Source organism: Amblyomma maculatum, chromosome 1 (genome assembly GCF_055883805.1).
Source record: "Amblyomma maculatum isolate TAMU_Amacu chromosome 1, ASM5588380v1, whole genome shotgun sequence".
Classification (NCBI taxonomy): domain Eukaryota; kingdom Metazoa; phylum Arthropoda; class Arachnida; order Ixodida; family Ixodidae; genus Amblyomma; species Amblyomma maculatum.
This window is the reverse complement of record NC_139344.1, coordinates 223,956,997-223,969,894: the sequence shown is the minus strand read 5'-3', so window position 1 is coordinate 223,969,894 and position 12,898 is coordinate 223,956,997. Positions and strand designations below refer to the sequence as shown.

The window sequence follows — 12,898 nt, the reverse complement described above, 5'->3', positions numbered from 1 at the left end:
GTAAAACGTAAAACCTCTCTATCTAAAGGGGTTTTAGCAGTTAGGCTACCGTCCTACAGTGCCCCCTAGGCGGTTAACTCCGACTCGAGTTGTTCGAATTAAACGATAACTGCCTGAACTTCAATTTTAATGTAAAGATTACATTATAATATATGACCGTCTTTGTTTTAAACGCTGAGGTCTCACAAAAAAATTAAATTCTACTTGTCGAAAAAAGAGTACACTGGACATGGACTGGACCGAGCTTGGCTAGAAACAAGTTGATTGCTTTGACTAGCTTTGACTGGCTTTGATACTTTCTTTGTGTTTTATTTTAAAAGTGCCCGCCATTTAGTTCACAAAACTGAAAGAGCGACTGCTGCGTTGAGTTATGATTAAGTGGAAGGTGAGTAATCGTTTCTGTTGTGCTTACGTGCCTGAAGTAAATCAAACGAAGTCGCGCTTTTCTCGCCTCAAAGCTAGCTATTTCCATGCAGAATTGGCTATTTCCGTGTCAGAAAATGAAGCGAAGTAGACGGCCGTTGGACCCAACAGAAGAGGGCTTGAGGAGGATTGCGGAGACTGCTCTACGTCTTGTAGAGATTTCGGCAAAATCACCTCAGTTCATATTAAGGAATTGACCCAACGCAGTCATGACAAAAAATGTTGCTCTTCACAGGCCAGTCATAGCGAAGAACCATCTACGACGAGCTTTGACAGATCTGAAACAGTTCTCGGTGCTCGAGTGAAGATACTTCTGCCTGTGCTGAAGCGATTCTGACGGGCAGTGAAAACAATTGTAGTAGTCGCGGAGCAACGGGGCATTCAGGATCGCTGCAAGACAATTGTGACGAAGGATATTACAGCCCAGAGGTCAGTTGTGACTGGACAGCAATGCAGATCGAATTGCTACTCAGGAGGTCAGTTCAGTCTGGCAAGCGAACTACCAAAAAAGGCCTGCCTGTGCATCAAATGTTGGCATGCATCTCAAAATCACGAAAAAATATCACCCTAAAATGCTTATAGCGACGCTAGGACACTGTTGCCGGCACCCAGTCACTGCAGCGTAAAAAGCAGGGAGACAACCTCTGTTATTACTTTGGCATCGAATCAAATCTGGAACGAATGATACGAACATATACAAATTAATTTACTAACATCTCAATAAGGAAGGTGAGGGGTCGTTCCTTGAAAACTTAGCTGGCTATAAGCATCCTAAAGATCCTAAAAAAGGAAAAAATTACATGAATGATCGACTACAGACCCTAAAATTAGGTGCACATTCAGTTCTATATTACCTATGTAGCATATCTGATGAACATAATTAATGTAAATATGATGTGATCATCACATGTAAATGCATGATTAGCAGTGTTCATGTTAAAAGTTTCTGAATGATTAAAAATAATTTGGATTATTGCATTTCTTTACAGCCTAGGTTTAGCTTTAGGGCTTTGAACTCCGTAACCGCTGACTGTGTGACTATAATCCATTTCTTGCTGACAGTTATGAAGTTGCCCGCAAAAGGTCAGCAACGACTAGGTGTGGTCTGACCTCACATCGGAGTGCGATGTGCCCCACAAGAGACTTCGATGGCCCCCCTAAACCCCCATGAGAACTACTATGTGGAAAATAGTTTTACAAGTAGTGATGAATGTCTTGACGATTGGGCAGGATTTCTTTCACAACCTCTGCTACCACCTACTAAAATGAAGGGCCTCATTCAGCTATCTGGAACACAGAAGAGGCATGGTGGCAAGTACATACTTTTCTTTCTTAAACTGACTTTTGGAGAAAATGATTTCAGAAATGTTAGAGATGGAAGCCAAGATCCAACACTTCCTCATATTACAGAGCAAAATTTAAAGTATGAACTTTTGGTTCTAATTTTTAAGTGAACTAGCCACAAATAGGCATTGCAAAACTCTTTTATTGTAATGGTGATAACGCCAATATTTTAGAGGTTAGAAAACTTTTTGCGATACTCCCTGATGCCCATTCCTCTGGAGTATAACATTTTGGACCAGAGAATGGTTAGGGGTGATTAAGGATGCCTCTAAAGAAGGTTTTGGATAGTGCTGTTCTTGCTGAGCATACACTGGGCTGCCACATGGCTTGCAACTTGTGTTTGGAACCTCATGGTAGCCACAGAGTGGCAGTTTCAGATGGAGGAACCTTATTTTATAGAAACCGACTGGTTTGCCTGCAGGTATTCGGTGGGTATCATAGTATTTCTAACCTCTTAATTGTCAGTGTAGTGATACTAGCTCATGGAGCAGAAGAGTTGAAGATGCAGTTACATTAATGGGCAATGAAAAAAATTTGGTAATATATGTGTTAAAATAAATTCATGATTGAGAAAGGCCTCTTTTGATATTTGTATCATTTTTCAGGATTGAATGCAGTGCATGAATAGTTGAAGTAAAGGACGTGTCTAGGTCACGCAGGCACAATTTTATGGCTTGGCTAAAGCGGGACTTTATATCTGTCTTAGGAGGCGTTCCACATAATGCAGCTTATGATTTTATGCTAAGAATACATGTGACATAACAAGCACAGATTAAGGGATTCATGATTAAGCTTGTTGCAAAGTGCATGTACATGTACATCTACATCCACAAGGAGATCTATTAACGCTGTTGCGGCATACCCTTAAAAGTAGATCTTAAGTGTCTCCCAAGCTTCTGGTTTTAGCTGCTGTACTTGAAACTAGAGTTGCCATGGACAGAGAGATGACATCTATCCTAGCTAATGGCTGTGGTTTTCTGACATGTGGCTGATCACAAAGTGCAAAGGCAAGTGGCAATGTGATCTTCTTCAGAAAAAATGCTAATGCATGGGGAGTGATGATTGAGGTGGTTATGACAAGGTTTTGGAATTACTTGCCTTTATTTTCTGAAAATTAAATGGAACTTTTTAATTGTTTATTTCAAAACAGCAAGTTTACATTTATTTTGGTGAATATAGTAAAATTTCGCTAATTGGACCCTTGTTAATTTGGATAACTGAAAATAGGAGCTCATTCCTGGCCAACACACGTGTAAGTCTGTGGTGCCTGACACTCATTAATTCGGGCATAGGCAGGCCTCGCTCAGGTTAATTTGAGCAGGCAATCGTGTTGCGGTACGAAGCGTGCAGCTAGCGATCACTAAAATGGGCCTTCTCGAACCTCAATCGAAAAAGTGGTGGTTGCAAGCTATGGCATATTTCGGTTTCGCTTGCCTTAACTTCTTGTCCAAGTAGGATGTGCTAATATTGCTGGAGTCGAAGTGGTGCCCCAGCGCCGAAGCCCAGGTGCCACCATCTCGCTCATGGCAGAAAGTCCGCGCAGCATAAGTGCACCAGTGCAGTTTTCATTTTGAGTGCTCAGTTTTTCTAGCTTTCCTGAAGGTTATGGTGCACTCATTCATTGTGTTTGACTGCACCAATCACGTGAAAGTCTGTTCTGTTCTGCAGAAAAGCCGGCGTCGGTGTTGTGAGCGAAAAATCACAGGCATGGATGGCTTTCGCAGGTGGTAGTCGGCAGGTGACGTGACCGAGCATTGATTCATCAATGCATGGGGTCAAGTAGCAATGCCACTTGATGTCACAAAGTTGGGTGGAGCTGCCAATTCTGGTTGCTCATTGGAGGTGGGAGGATGAAGTAGAAATCAGTCTTCCACTTCCAGGCCTCTTGGATGCCGAGTCTGCCTAGGCTCATTCTTACGTAAACGGAGATTTATTTCAATGTCGGGTGGTCTGCTATTATATCATGTGTAGTTATAATGTAGCTTAAGACTGTATGCTAATAAGAATATGTGAGGCGTTAGAAGCTTAGTTCAATGGAGTGATTAAGCTAGGAGAGACTGCATGTATGCGAACGAGGAATCTCAAGGGGAAATGCAGACGACAGCCATTAACGATATTGCGTCACCCAAAAGCGAAGCTTAAGTGCTGCCCATAATTCTTAGAGCGATAGTTTTACTACTTCAGGTAAAAACCTGGGGACTGCTTCGGTATCTGCGGATGACCTTCAAGCTTAGCCCAGACAGAGTCCACTCTGGCCCAGGTCAAAATGAGTCATGTCTCTCTTATTATAGTGCACTATGGTGAAATATGGCACTGTGAGCATTACGCCACGACTTACTGATTGTTTATGACCACATCACTAACTGGCCGCTTTACTGGACTCGTGCCAAAATTGACTGCAGTAAATAGTTAATTGTGATTAGAATTGATATTTATGGTACATCATTCATTCATATATCGTGGATAGCTTATGTCAAGTATAATTGCACGGGACTAATTGTAGGTTTTGACAAAAATCATTTATTAGTTAATTGTGATCAGAATTGAACTTTAAGCTACAGCTTCAAGTCATACGAGGTGTGACACAAAAGAAACGAGACTAAGTGTGTAGCTTGAAAAAAAAAGAGTGGAATTGGCAACAACTGTTTTGCTGACGTTATCCCACACACCTCCTCTATTCATGCGGCCAGTTTTGACGGAACCGATCACGCCAGTTGGGAATGCTGCGTCATTGAGTGAACATGTGCAACTGCATTCTGCCAGAGAAATGTCTGATGTTAAAACTGAACAGCGAATCAACACCAAGTTTCTTGTGAAACTTAAGAAATCAGCCACAGAAACATCTTAAATGTTAACTGAAGCTTATGGAGATGAAACTTTGTCTCGTGCACGTGTGTTTGAATGGCATAAGCGGTTCTCAGGCGGAAGGGACAATGTGGAAGATGATGAACGTGATGGGTGCCCAAGGTCAGCGATTACAGACCAAAACATCGCCAAAGTTCGTGATGTGGTCTGTGGTGTCCGAAGATTAAATGTTCGTGCAGTGGCGGAGTTGGTTAACTTGGATAGGGAATCTGTTAGACGCCTTTAAATGGACAAATTACACCAAGAAGGTTTCTGCAAAGGTTGTTCCAAAAGTTCTGTCCAATGACCAAAAACAGTGCTGTAAAGACGTGTGTGTGGATATGTCAGAACGCATTGCAAGCAAGCCATATTTATTGGAATCTGTTGTAACATGTGATGAGACATGGATTTTTACCTATGACCCAGAAAGTAAGCACCAGTCAATGCAGTGGAAGTCTCCAGGATCCCCAAAACCCAAAAAAGCATGCGTGCCAAAATCAAAATTCAAGGCAATGCTAATTGTCTTCTTCGACATTAATGGAATTGTAATGATTGAGGGGGTTCCCAGTGGTCAGACTGTTAATCAGCATTACTACATCGAAGTGCTAAAGAGACCATGAAAAAGTTGGTAAAAAAAGTGGAGTGATGGATAGCTGCTGTTGCACCAGGACAATGCACCCGCTCACATGGCCCTATCTGTCAAGTAGTTTCTGACCAGTAAAAACATTGCTGTGATAGAACATCCTCCTTATTCACCTGATTTGGCTCCATGTGACATTTTTTTATTTCCTAAAGTTAAATCTTGCTTAAAAGGAACCCATTTTACCTCAGTTGAACAGGTTCAGGCAAAAACGGAGAATCTCTTGAAGGGCCTTCTAAAAACCTCGTACCAGAACTGTTACCAGCAATGGCAGCACCGAATGCAGAATTGTGATTGCTGAAGGCGACTACTTTGAAGGTAATATCACCGAGAATTGATTCTGTAAGTACAGTAATTTATTGGACCTGCCTCGTTTTTTTTTTTTTTTTGTGTCACACCTTGTATATCATTGGGAAGCCGATGCGAGTACAATTGCACTACAATAACTGCAGGTCTTAATTATTGTTAAATAGTTAATTGCAGATGAATTCTGAACTTTTAGCTACATCATCGAGTCATATTGTTGAATAGCTTATGTTAGATATGATTGCCTGGACTAATTGTAAATCCTAATTACTGTTACTTAGTTAATTGTTATTAAAAAGACATTTAGACTACAGCATCGTCATATATTGTCGGATAGCTCATATCGAGTGCAATAGCACAGGACTAATGGCAGGTCTTGGTTACTTGTCCTTAATTATATACTGTGAATAAAAAACTATAGGGGCGCTTTGGCAGCCTAAAGTGTACTAGGCGAAAGCCTTTGCCACGCCACTTTGACGGCCAATGACTACCAGCTTGGTCTTGCTTTCGTCCCAGGCGAAGCATTGCGCCTTTGCAAACGCTTTCGTTCCGCATATCTCTCCTTAGTCCCAGGAGAAGCCTGGAGCCGCCGTGACGCATTCGTTCATTGATCTTACGCCGTTTGGTGTTTGCGCCGCTTGGGAGCCAGCCAACTCAATCACTCGACTGTAGCGACACGTCTGGCAAAAGAGCACCGTCGCTGTGCGTACTCGCTCCACCTGTCAGTGCAGGTGACGTCACTGTTGCTATGCACAGCTGCGCATGTGCTTTGGTGCCACCACCTGTCGCCGAGGAGCGAGGAGGGTGTGCACTGGTGCAGGGAAGGGTCACAACTGGCACTGTTCCAGCCTTTGAATGTAACGGACAGACAGTCCAGTCACCGCAAGTATGAGTGCTTAAAGGCTTTCGCCTTAAAACAACTGAACAGCCGCGACTGTGGTGGCGGCACCCGAGCAAGGATTTCAGAGTGGCACCTGTTGGATGCAGCTGCCCGAAAAATTGCAGCACGATTAAGTAGCTCAAAACAACAACGGCTCTTAAGATCGTTACCATAATGTAGAAACCACTAACAGAACTAAGCCTCCTCATGTGCAGTCATGCATGAGCATTAGTGCTACTGTTTCGCTTCCGTTGCCTGTTTTCGAACCGAGTTGAATGAGCGCTAGCTCAGTTTAACTGAGTTTTTGCTAGATTTATTATTCAATTTTGGATTCTACTCATAGAGATCTTTTCACCAATACATGGTGTAGCCTAAAACTCGTTAATCACAGTTAACTACATAATGGTTGTTAACTAAACTAAGATCTGCGATTAGTGTAGTGCAGTCATAATCAACAAAAGCTATCCAATGATATGTGACTTGATGCTGTAGTGTAAAAAGTAATTATAACAGTTACCTAATTAATGATAATTGAGACTTACAATTAGTCCAGTGAAGTTATACTTGACATAAGCTATCCAACGATGTAGGACTTTTCGCTGTAACATGAAGACCAATTTTTTCACAATTAACTAATTAATGGGAATTAAGATGCAAGTAGTCTACTCCAGTGTTGTCATGCTTGACATAAGCTATAGCCAACAATTATCACACATCTTATATACTCGACATGAGCTACAAAGCCACTGCGGACACATTCTCTACACACACATTTCCTTACTTAATGAGCCAAATAATGCTACACACACACACACACACACACACACACACACACACACACACACACACACACACACACAAAAATGATTTGCTCGCCATAGCAAGCGGTATCGCATGGTTCCAAATCTCAGTCACCTCGACTCTCCATGCCGTGCAAGCACTTTTTGCCTTGAGCAAGATGGCCGCACCGCCAGGCCTTGCCCGGTCGCATAGGCGGGTATGCAGGACCTCCGCTCCAGCAGTATTAGTATAACCTCCTTGTTCACGGCATCCCGCGGCTGCGACTGGCCACGTGCATCGGTCAGCTGCGCAGTTTGACACTCCTTGATGCTTCACTGTTCTTAGATTTTAGGAATGGCTCCACGCTGTTGAACTCATACGCATCTATCCCTCTTTGCGTGCATCCACATAGTACTGCTTCTGGCGCTTCGAAACTGCGCGCTGGACATGCATAGTTCCAACACACTGCATACTTCATTGCAATGCTTCACTGCTTGTACTGTGCAGTGAAGCATCTTCAAAATGTGATGGGGCTGATTTTTAAAGATGCGCTGCTGTTGCTGCTGTGTCGCACTACGGAAAGGGTGGTGGTTATAGAGCACTTTTTCATCAATGTTCCCGACAGTGGGCATAACATTAAACGCTTGACTGAACCGGGAAAAATCATCGTTCTCACTTGAATTTCATCTCAAATGCAGGCAACCATCGTACAGGCATTCATTAGACAAAATTACTGTGATGTAAATGATTTTCAGCAGTTTATTTCTCATGCTTATTTAATAATTACAACATTTTGTTGGTCTCCTGAAGGCTGAATTACCGAGAGTTCATTGTGTTATTTTTGAGAAATTAATTATTTTTTTCTGGCTTCAGTTCGGCAGCCCTGTATGCTCAAGTCACAGCAGAGCTTTTTTATCATATAATTTGAGGTGGTAGTAGTGAAACATTATTTTTATTTCATGAGGCCTTTTACAGGATGAGCCCCTGGTAGGTGGCTGGGAGTTTATGGCTCTCGGCTACCTGAGGGGCCCAGTTCACCAGTCGCTTTTGGGCAACTGGGTCTGAGCTGAAACCGTGCCCTCCCAATGGTCGCTTTCTGTGAGTGACCCCTCTGAGGGCGGCTGTAGTGTAGAGCAAATAAACAATGTGTGAGAAGTTTGCCCAAGTTGCTCCGGACAACATGCATTTGGGGGTGTAGAGGCCTGGGTGTATTAAGGCGCAGAAGACTGAGGAGAGGAATGTGCAGGATCCGCCTTCTTCAGAAGCTTGTCCTGCGCATGCGCCCACTCCCCTGGTTGAAAACGAACCACCAGCTCCAGCTGCACATGCGCAGTTTTTGGTCTCCGCGATCGGCGCACCCGGAGCTGCACCGTTTAAAGAGTGAGCAATGAGAAGGATAGTGGAGAAACTAATTAAAAAGTGACTAATTTTAGCATGCCCTTTTTGTGTGCCTATGGATTGTGGCATTGAACTGATCAGTTTAAGCTATCTTGCTATTACCATTATTGCCTTTTCAAGATAACTTTTTTTTTTCTTTTCCCTCTTATTTATCTCTGTGGCTGTTGGGTCTAAGAATTTTTGCTACATTGACTGTTGCAGTGGTATTATTTTTTAAGTCATGCATTTATCAATAATGTGAAAATTTGCAGTGTCCTTTTATCGCCGCAGGCGCTGCCACTGTCTCTAAACACGCGAATTTTTACTTGTCAAAGCTGTAATTTTTTTTTTATTCATGGGACCTGTAAAGTTGCCCAACTGGCAGTAGTAAAGAGTTCTGTTATATAAGCATCAAGAGTTTATTTTTTTATAATTAATGTGGAAATGATAGTGCTTGCAGAAGTAATTGCTATCATCATTAAAAAATGCAAATTGAAGTTTACTTTTTGTCATCATCAGCCTGACTGCATCCACTTGATCCCCATAAACCCTAATTTCATCCACCCACCTGATTTTCTGCCACCCCCTGCTACACTTGTTTTCCCTTGGAATCTAGTCTGTTACCCTTAGGTATGTTCCCTTGAATACATACCTATATATATTTGATGGCAGACCTATGGTGGACCAGATGCGTAAATTACATCGCAAATAAAATCTATTCTTGGTATTTTAAGGTGCAATTTTAAACAGTTCCCATGTGATCTAAAAATGAAGCTATACTGTATGTATGTGCGATCAGTGCTTGAATACGCCTGCGTTTACTGGGGCCAGGATACAAAGGAACTTATCAGTATGCTGGAAAAATTTCAATATAAGGCAGCTCGGCGTGCAATTGGCAACTACGATAGGTGCCTAAGTCCAAGTATCATCATCATCATCAGCCTGACTATATCCACTGCTGGGCGAAGGCCTCTCCCATATTTCTCCAATTAACCCGGTTCTGTGCTAGCTGCATCCGCTTGACCCCTGCGAACTTCTTAACCTCATCCGCTCACCTAATTTTCTGCCGCCCCCTGTTACGCTTTCCTTCCTTTGGAATCCAGGACTGTCTGCTTACTGCCTGTTACGTATAAGGTATTTACTAAGGTAATCTCTAATAGAATCAGGACAACCTTAGACTGCAATCAAGCGAAGGACCAAGCAGGTTTTCGGAAACGGTACTCTACTATTGATGATATCCATACCATCAACCAGGTGATAGAAAAATGCTTGGAATATAACCAGCCCTTATACATAGCATTCATTGATTACGAAAAAGCATTTGACCCAGTTGAAACCTCGGTGGTGATGCAGGCATTGCGAAATTAGGGAGTAGATGAGCCGTACGTAAAAGTCCTGGAAGATATATATACTGGCTGCATAAAGAAAGTAACAAAATTCTCATAAAGAAAATTGTTGGGCAAGCAGACACATCTCCCCAGTACTATTCACAGCTTGCATAGAGGAAGTATTCAGAGACTTGGAATAGGAGCAGTTAGGGATAAGGGTAGATGAAGGATACCTCAGTAATCTGCGGTTTGCTGATGACATTGCCTTGCTAAGTAACTCAAAAGATGAACTGCAAAGAATGATTGGTGACCTAGATAGGAAAAGTAGAAAGTAGACTTGAAAATCAATATGCAGAAGACTAAGGTAATGTTCAACAGCCTCGGGAAGAAACAGCAGTTTACATTAGGTAGCGAAGCACTGGAAGTAGTAGGCGAATATGTCTACTTAGGACAAGTAGTAACCGCAGATCCGGATTATGAAAAGGAAATAACAAGAAGATTAAGATTGGGATGGAGCGCATTTGGCAAGCACTCGCAGATTATGACTAGCAGGTTACCGGTATCGCTCAAGAGGAAAGTATACAACAGTTGCATCTTGCCTGTACTCACCTATGGGGCTGAAACGTGGAGGCTAACCAAGAGAGTTCTACTTAAGTTGAGAACAACCCAGAGGGCTATGGAACGAAAAATGGTAGGGATAACATTAAGAGATAGAAAGCGTGTAGAGTGGGTCAGAGAAATAACTCAAGTTACCGACATTCTAGTGGAAATTAAGAAAAAGAAATGGGCATGAGCAGGACATGTGGTGCGAAGAGAGGATAACCGATGGTCGCTTAAGGTAACCAATTGGATTCCAAGGGAAGTCGAAGTATGACTAATACTAAATGATCACTTGGGTGGCCTAATTTAGCGGATCACCGAATGCATCTTTGTCTCAAGTTTTTTCATAGCATTTTTCATTGCCAAATTGGTATAGAATGAGAGGAGTACTTGAAACCGCCCACTTATATATCAAAAAGGAAAGACCATATCTTCAAGGTTAAAGAGTATTCACTTAGAATTGATACTTTTCGGCATTCTTTTACTGCAAACAATTCATCAGTGGAATCAGCTATCGCATGAAATCGTTTCACTCTCATCAAACGAAGCATTTTACCGCACCCTGAGTGCCTGAGTTTGCTATGTCTGCTTGTATGTTTTTTTGGTGTATCAAGTTCATGCACTTTCAAGTGTTTTAGTGTTTCCCCCCCCCCACCCCTTCCCAAACTCTCTTCCTGCTGTAACATCACGAAGGCTATGCAGGTATTCAATAAATAAATGAATAAAACATGCCCTGCCTATGCCCATTTCTTTTTGATTCCTTGCCATGCTCACCTTTTGTGATCAGAGCTGAAGTCAGCTCACATTTACCTTTTTTTGTTTGAGATTTAAATATACTCAAACCTCTATTATAACCTGACTACAAGATTAAAGGACTGCACTTAAGTCTGCTTACAAGTTGAAATGCAAAGCCTTTCTCTTTCCTCTCAAACCCATGTCGTTATGATATCACCATCATTATCACTATCAACATCGCCATCTTCACTATTATCCTCAGCACTGTCACTAACTACATCATCATATCTATAGTGCCTAGAAAATACTGGCTAGTGTGACCAGAGTGTGACAAACGCCTGTGCTGTGCTATGTGTGATGGCGGCGCTGTTTGCGATGAAAGCCAATGGATGGCGGCAGAGGGCTTCACTTGTGCTGCTAGAGCAGATGACATGGTATTCTGGCTAGAAGGTGGCAAGCGGTTGGTGCTGTGCGTGCGTGTGAAATCTGGTTCTGCGTGTCTTTTTAGAGCGCAGCTCTTTGGCGTCCGTTCCTGGGTTTCGCGTCGGCGTCGTCGTCGGCCTCGTAACCAGCTCCGCCCCCCTTTCGTCCCCCCAGCGCTAGCAGCGACCGACTGATACCGCTGGATGCCGCTGACGCCGCTAGAGAGTCAAGATAACGTGACTGCATAGAACACCGTCGCCGCCATGCAGAAAGAGGAGGGGAGGGTCCCCCCCCCCTGTTCCTGTGTGGCGGGTAGGGTGCTCTTCAGTTGCCGACGCGCCGGTTATTTCACGTAGGCCCCGGCACGTCGACGAATACGTGACCACCTTCCCACGGCTAGACCTGGTTCTTGGCGCTGCGGAAGCGAGGGTATCATATTGTTTGCGTCGGCATCGGCGGCATTGTCCCTGAAACCAACTCCGCAGCTGGGGTTGACTCACTATCGGCGTCAGCAGCATCAGTCAGTCGCTCCTATCTCTTCCCTCCTCCCTTTATCGCGTTGTCCGCTTGCTGCGCGCGCTTCTGCCCCCATCGTTTGCCGCTGGATGTACACGCCGCCCCCCTCCCCCCTCTTCCTGCGAGTCTCCGGTTGTCAAAGCGCCGGCTCGAACTTAATTCCTTTCTTCGCTCCTCCTCCAATGCAACCCCTGTGCGGTGGCAATCAGAGAGCCAGATCGGTGGCGGCGGATCTGTATATGTGCACCGCCCGAGCCGAAATTGCTGCTGCCGTTCGCCACTGCGAAATTATCTGCCAGTTCTTTCTGAGCGATGAGCGAGACGACCGGTGGAAGTCCTCCGTCTGCTGCTGCTGCTGCTAAACGAGCTGCCAGAGCAGAGGCCCAGCGCCGTCGCCGCCAGAATCCAGAGCAGTAAGCGAGGCTGAAGCAGAAGCTCATCGCCGCCGTCGAGAAGACCCTGCCGTTCGCACCGCCGAAGCGGAGGCTCATCGCCACCGTCGAGAGCAACCAGGTGTAAGCGAGGCTGAAGCAGAAGCTCATCGCCACTGCCGAGAAGGGAGTCTTTGTTAAAGGAATACGTGTGAAAAAAGAAAAAAAAAATTCTGTGATAGCGCATACATATGTTGCTTGATTTCTTTGCCTCAATCTATCGAAAAGGTGAAACAGCTTATTTGCTGCGCTCAAATTTCGCATTAGGAAG

At 43.8% G+C, this 12,898-nt stretch overlaps 1 long non-coding RNA gene across 2 annotated transcripts in view; it reads left to right on the top strand.

Annotated features, from left to right (window-relative positions):
• The first annotated feature begins 240 nt into the window (after positions 1-240).
• The window catches only part of LOC146205734 (uncharacterized), a 95,846-nt gene continuing 83,188 nt past the window's right edge, over positions 241-12,898 (top strand). For both annotated transcript variants that reach the window (XR_014703219.1, XR_014703218.1), the window contains exon 1: positions 241-385. This is a non-coding gene — a long non-coding RNA (uncharacterized LOC146205734). The remainder of the gene's footprint in view (positions 386-12,898) is intronic.